This window comes from Macrobrachium rosenbergii, chromosome 51, assembly GCF_040412425.1.
Source record: "Macrobrachium rosenbergii isolate ZJJX-2024 chromosome 51, ASM4041242v1, whole genome shotgun sequence".
NCBI lineage: Eukaryota > Metazoa > Arthropoda > Malacostraca > Decapoda > Palaemonidae > Macrobrachium > Macrobrachium rosenbergii.
In genome coordinates, this window is record NC_089791.1 from 32,181,598 (window position 1) to 32,188,387 (window position 6,790).

The following is a 6,790-nucleotide window of genomic DNA, read 5'->3' on the forward strand; positions in this document are numbered from 1 at the left end:
CAAAGCAAAGGGACTTTCATTATTAAATGAACTATGGATTATAAATCATAAAATTTAAATGACCTTTAAAAATGATGACGTACCTCACAACCCATACTGTCCGTGTATGCTGTTTGTAAATGCAACAAATCACAATTGCTGTGCTGGCTCTTGATAAGGCTTCCAAGCAGAAGGCAACGTAAGATGCGGATCCATGGTACCAATCACTTATTTTTTCACCATGACGATAAAGAGGTAAGTAAATCCAATGTTGTCACTGGTGAAGATGGCTAAGAACTACATTCATTTTCATTAAAAAGCCGTCCACTTCTCCTTTCTGTGAGAAATGTATAACGAGCAGCAAAACCATCTTAATTTTTAACAGGTTATTAGGAATTTGTCATCATTTATGTAAACAAAAATATTTAAATACTTAAAATGCAAGTTAAAATTAAAACAATCATTTACAAACTTACCAAATTACCATATTATAAAAAGACAGAAAACAAAAAATAATAGTGTTATTTTTCAACATCTATCCTCAGATAGATAGATAGATAGATAGATAGATAGATAAATAGATAGATAGATAGATAGATAGATAGATAGATAGATAGATAGACAGACAGACTGATAGACAGATAGATGGAAAGATGCATAGATATAAAAATATATAGAAAGATAGATAGACAGATAGATAGATAGATATATAGTTAGATAGACCGAAAGATTAGTTAGAAAGATAGATAGATAGATAGATACACGGATACAAAGATAGATAGATAGATAGATAGATAGAGATAGATAGAAAGAAAGAAAGATAGATAGCTAAACAGATAGATATTCTATAATCATCAACAGCGATATTTTCCTTCGTAGATTATCAAATATTTTTTCCAGCCGTCTTGTTTGTCTCGTTTCAATCACACATACGTTTGAACTCATGCGTTCGTTCACTTATAGTTATGCGTTTTGTTCTTAGAAGAGGTCACGTGTATGTTTGTTTATATGCATTTGAGAGAGAGAGAGAGAGAGAGAGAGAGAGAGAGAGAGAGAGAGAGAGAGAGAGAAAGCTTAGATATCTGCCTTTAATTCATCAACAGAACTCCCCAGGAACAACCCAGCGTACTTCTGACCTTTCTGCCTTTTCAAGGCGAAAGGTAAGACCCCCCTAAACGTGAGAGAGAGAGAGAGAGAGAGAGAGAGAGAGAGAGAGAGAGAGAGAGAGAGAGAACTGTCATTCAGTCAGACCAGGGACTTTATTAACATAAATTAAATAATAATGAACAGAAGTTCTGCCTCTTCAAGGATAAAAAGATCCCTCTGAGAGAGAGAGAGAGAGAGAGAGAGAGAGAGAGAGAGAGAGAGAGAGAATGCTGTCAGTCAGTCAAACGAGTGACTTTGATAACATAAATCAAATATTGATGAACAGAAGTTCTGCCTTCTCAAGGCGAAAGGTAAGACCCCCTGAGAGAGAGAGAGAGAGAGAGAGAGAGAGAGAGAGAGAGAGAGAGAGAGAGAGAGAGAGAGAGAGAGAGAGAGAGAATGCTGTCAGCCAGTCAGACGAGGGACTTTGATAACATATATCAAATATTGATGAACAGAAGTTCTGCCTCTTCAATGCGAAAGGTAAGACCCCCCTGAGAGAGAGAGAGAGAGAGAGAGAGAGAGAGAGAGAGAGAGAGAGAGAGAGAATCTGTCAGTCAGTCAGACGAGGGACTTTGATAACATATATCAAATATTGATGAACAGAAGTTCTGCCTCTTCAAGGATAAAGGTAAGATCCCTAAACGAAAGAGAGAGAGAGAGAATTCAGTCAGTCAGTCAGACGAGGGACTTTGATAACATAAATCAAATATTGATGAACAGAAGTGAAGCCGGGAGGGGTCATCCAACGTAACACAATAGTCGAGTTCGGGAAAACTGGGGAGCGGAAGTGAATAAAAGGATTACGTGTTATGTAATTCGATATTCGGAAAAAGTTTTCCATTGGAATCGTGCTTCCGAGGTAGCAGAAGCTAGCTCTCTCTCTCTCTCTCTCTCTCTCTCTCTGTTGTGCCGGATGACACGTGTCTTGTGTTTTTGTGATTTACTTACTTTTATATATGTTTTATATATTTTTTTTTATTTATTTGTTTTTCTTTTCTAATAAGTGATCTCTCTTTCTGTGTTTCCTATAACATTCTGTTGCTTCTTTCAAACGAACGCCATAAAAACCTTTGGAAGTTCCTTGAATTTTAAGTCATTGGCCCCTGTGGTGGGCTTGCTCCATATGAATATGGTTCATCTGAGTAATAATAATAATAATAATAATAATAATAATAATAATAATAATAATAATAATAATAATAATAACAATATATTCTTTGTAGCTTGAATTTCAAGTCATTGGCCCCTGTGATGGGCTTGTTCCATATGAATATGGTTCATCCGAGTAATAATAATAATAATAATAATAATAATAATAATAATAATAATAATAATAATAATAATAATAATAATAATAATAATAATCACCATATTCTTTGGAAGCTTGAATTTCAAGTCAGTGGCCCCTGTGGTGGGGTTGTTCCCTATGAATGGAGTTCATCTTCTGAATAATAATAATAATAATAATAATAATAATAATAATAATAATAATAATAATAATAATAATAATAATAATAATTTTCTTGTTTATTTTCATTAGGTATATCATGTTATTTTCGGCCTGCGTGTCGAGACTGCAATGCACAAAATCACAATCAGATGGCTCTTATAGACCTAGCCTGACCCGTTAGTTAAAGTTATAAGTATATCTTAGTTTAACCAGACCACTGAGCTGATTAACAGCTCTCCTAGGGCTGGCCCGAAGGATTAGACTTATTTTTACGTGGCTAAGAACCAATTGGTTACCTAGCAACGGGACCTACAGCTTATTGTGGAATCCGAACCACATTATAGCGAGAAATGAATTTCTATCACCAGAAACAAATTCCTCTTGTTCTTCACTGGCCGGTCGGAGATTCGAACTCGCGACCAATAGAGTGGTAGCTGAGAACGGAACCCGCTCATCCAGCGAGGAACTGTGACCCGTTAGCACCACCATCCCTGTCCAGTTCATTGTAGCCTAGCCTCGGTTGGTTGGACCAGATCGAGAGGTCTACACCAGATCTCATTATTCCATTTAATACCTTACCACAATTGGCCGCTCTTGTTAAATCATGTTTCAACGAACCAAATAAATGTAGTATTACGAATCTGCTTTTGTTTATTTTTTCTGCTTTTTTTTTGTAATTTCTGTCTTCTAGGCAATTTTAAAAATTGATAAACTGGAAAATTTTATCTCGATTTTGTTAAAGACAAGTGAGGCCTGTTGGTAATATCGGATCAGTGACATATCTATCTGTCTATATATATATATATATATATATATATATATATATATATATATATATATATATATATATATATATATATATATATATATATATATATATATATATATATTTATATATATATATAATATATGTATCTATGTATATATGTACATATATAAATATATAGATAGATAGATAGATAGATAGATAGATAGGTACAATGCCACGTTAAAAACAGCTCTACTGAGAGAAATGATTCAAATAAAACGAAGCGCCAAAAACTAAGGCCTCGCCATAGGTGAGTCTAGCCCTTAAGATGCTTTTCCCAGAAGAGAGAGCAGTTTGCCGCAGCGGCCTCTTAAACTTCCTCTCACTGGGTTTAATTAAATTTCTGGGAGGCCCTGCTTAGACATATAGCCCCCACTCCCCCCACCTCCTCCTCCTCCTCCTCCCACGGATATACGGCGCCAAAAGACACCAGAAGAGTTCTCCAGTAACTGCTGTTGCTAGAACGAGCTGGCAGAACCAGTAGTAGCAGTAGTAGTTCAAGGGATTTGCCTCTGTAACGGCTCTTCCAATCTGGCTTTCCCAATACGAGTTGTTAGTAGTAGTATTGATTTGTCTTTGAAACGGCTCCTAGCATCGGCTTGCCTTTAAAACGGCTCCTACAGCTGGCTTCTTAATCCAGTATGAGTTAGTAGTATTAATACTAATAGTAGTTGTATTGATTAGTCTTTGAAACTGCTCCCAGCATCGGATTGCCTTTAAACGGCTCCTAAGATTAGGTTTCCCTATACAATGTTAGTGGTAGAAGTATGGATTTACCTTTAAAACGGCTCTTAGCATGGGGGGCCCCATACAATATGATTTAGTAGTAGTAAAATTAGCAAGTATTTGTCTTTGAAACGGCTCTTAGCATCGAGCTTCCCACATAGAATATAAACATGATTACTTATGACGACTACTGCTAAACTCTTTCTCTTCTCTCCTTCACTCTGTAATATACTCTGTTTTTCACGTTCCAAATCTTTTGTTTATTTAATAAACAACCGATGGATATTTTCTTAATAAACAACTAAAGTGTATTGTCATTATTACTTTTAGTTTCCTGAAAATAAAATTATTGTGCCGGCTTTGTCTGTCCGTCCGCACTTTTTCCTGTCCGCCCTCAGATCTTAAAAACCACTGACGCTAGAGGGCTACAAATTGGTATTTTGATCATCCACCCTCCAATCATCAAACATACCAAATTGCAGCCCTCTAGTCTCAGTAGTTTTTATTTTATTTAAGTTTAAAGTTAGCCATAATCGTGCGTCTAGCAACAATATAGTACAGGCCACCACCGGGCCGTGTTTAAAGTTTCATGGGCTGCGGCTCATACAGCATTATACAGAGACCACCGATAGATAGATCTATTTCCAGTGGCCTTGATTATACGCTGTAGCGGCTGTGAAGAAAACTCGATTGCGCCGAAGAAACTTCGGCGCATTTTTTACTTGTTTAATTTTATGTACAATTCGCAAGTTTATAAAATTGCATGATTCATTTGAATAACTGAGGACTAATTGTCATCATTATTTTCACTGACACATCCAGTCATTCCAACCAAATTCACAAAATATGTTCCGTAATAAACCCACAATTATAGACGGCAGCCGTGAAAATAAAAAGGTAAAATAAAAAAAAAAAATCAGTGACAAAGAGACAGTGATTGAACAGTGACAGGGAATGCGACCATCTATCTATCTACCTTTCATTTAAATTTCAGGTCCATTCCGAATTCCTTTGACCCTTTTATTGGGTGATTCCATCTGCAAAATTAAATTTAATTTCACATAAAAGAGACTAGGCGAGGTGGTGGTGGGCCCCCTCCCCACTACTGGTGGTCCCGGCTAAGGCCTATGGAAATGGCAATTGCCGGGCCGGCCACTTTTAATTTTCTGCGAAAGAAAACTGTTGTGCCGGCTTTGTCTGTCCGTCCGAACTTTTTCTGTCCGCTCTCAGATCTTAAAAAACTACTGAGGCTAGAGGGCTGCAAATTGGTATGTTGATCATCCATCCTCCAGTCATCAAACATACCAAATTGCAGCCCTCTAGCCTCAGTAGTTTTTATTTTATTTAAGGTTAAATTTAGCCATAATCGTGCTTCTGGCAACGATATAGAATAGGCCACCACCGGGCCGTGGTTAAAGTTTCACTGGACGCGGCTCATACAGCATTATACCAAGACCACCGAAAAATAGATCTGTTTTCGGTGGCCTTGATTATACGCTGTAGCGGCTGTACAGAAAACTCGATTAAGCCAAAGAAACTTCGGCGCATTTTTTACTTGTTTTTTTTCTCGGGATTAGTCCAGGACCACTCAAGCATTTTCGAAGGGAGCCTTCATGAGGCAGCGAGTGGGAATGCCCTTCACGAAGCTGTACAAAAGTCCTTCACTAAAGGCCATGTCAAAAAGATCTTCTTAGGGACCATGTCAAAACTCCTTCAAGAGGGCCATATCAAAAAGTCCTTCACTAAGGTCTATGTCAAGAAGGCCTTCATGAGGACCATATGAAAAAGTCCTTCACTAAGGACCATATCAAAAATTACTTCATGAGAACCATAACAAAAGTCCTTCATGAGGACCATATCAAAAATTCCTTCATGAGGACCATATCAAAAAGGCCTTCATGAGGACCATATCAGAAAGTCCTTCATGAGGACCATGTCAAAAAGACCTTCATGAGGACCATATCAAAAAGTCCTTCACTGAGGTGCACATCAAAAAGTCCTTCACTGAGGTCCATATCAAAAAGTCCTTCACTGAGGTCCATATCAAAAAGTCCTTCACTGAGGTGCATATCAAAAAGTCCGTCATGAGACCTCACGCAAAAAATCTCCTCTCTGAATTCACACACAAACAACCACGTCCTTCATTTGGCCATACATGGAAATGTCCTTCATACGATTACAAATCCATCATAGAAGTCCAGAAAGGAAAAAAAATATTCTAGTATCATTTGTCCTAGTTGGTAAGACTTGTATGTATGTATGTATGTATGTATGTATGTATGTATGTATGTATGTATGTATGTATGTCATTCCTGGGCCCTAGATAGGTGATACTGTTTATATATGTTTTTGTATATGTGTGCATTTGTAGTTTTAGCTATACTCTGTCTGTTATTCTTCATTTTTTATCTCTCTCTCTCTCTCTCTCTCTCTCTCTCTCTCTCTCTCTCTCTCTCTCTCTCTCGTGATTTCCCATAGCGCTACAAGTAGCACCTCTCTCTCTCTCTGCTTATCAAAAGGGCGCTCCGATTCTGTTACACCCATTCAAAGATTGTTTTAATCAATAAAGAGAGATATATACATCCTTAAACCTACCAAGAAATGTTTATGTAGCTTTTGTTTTCCTTATCCACCTTTATCATCACGTGAAAGGTAAGTTTCCGCTGAATAAAGAAAAA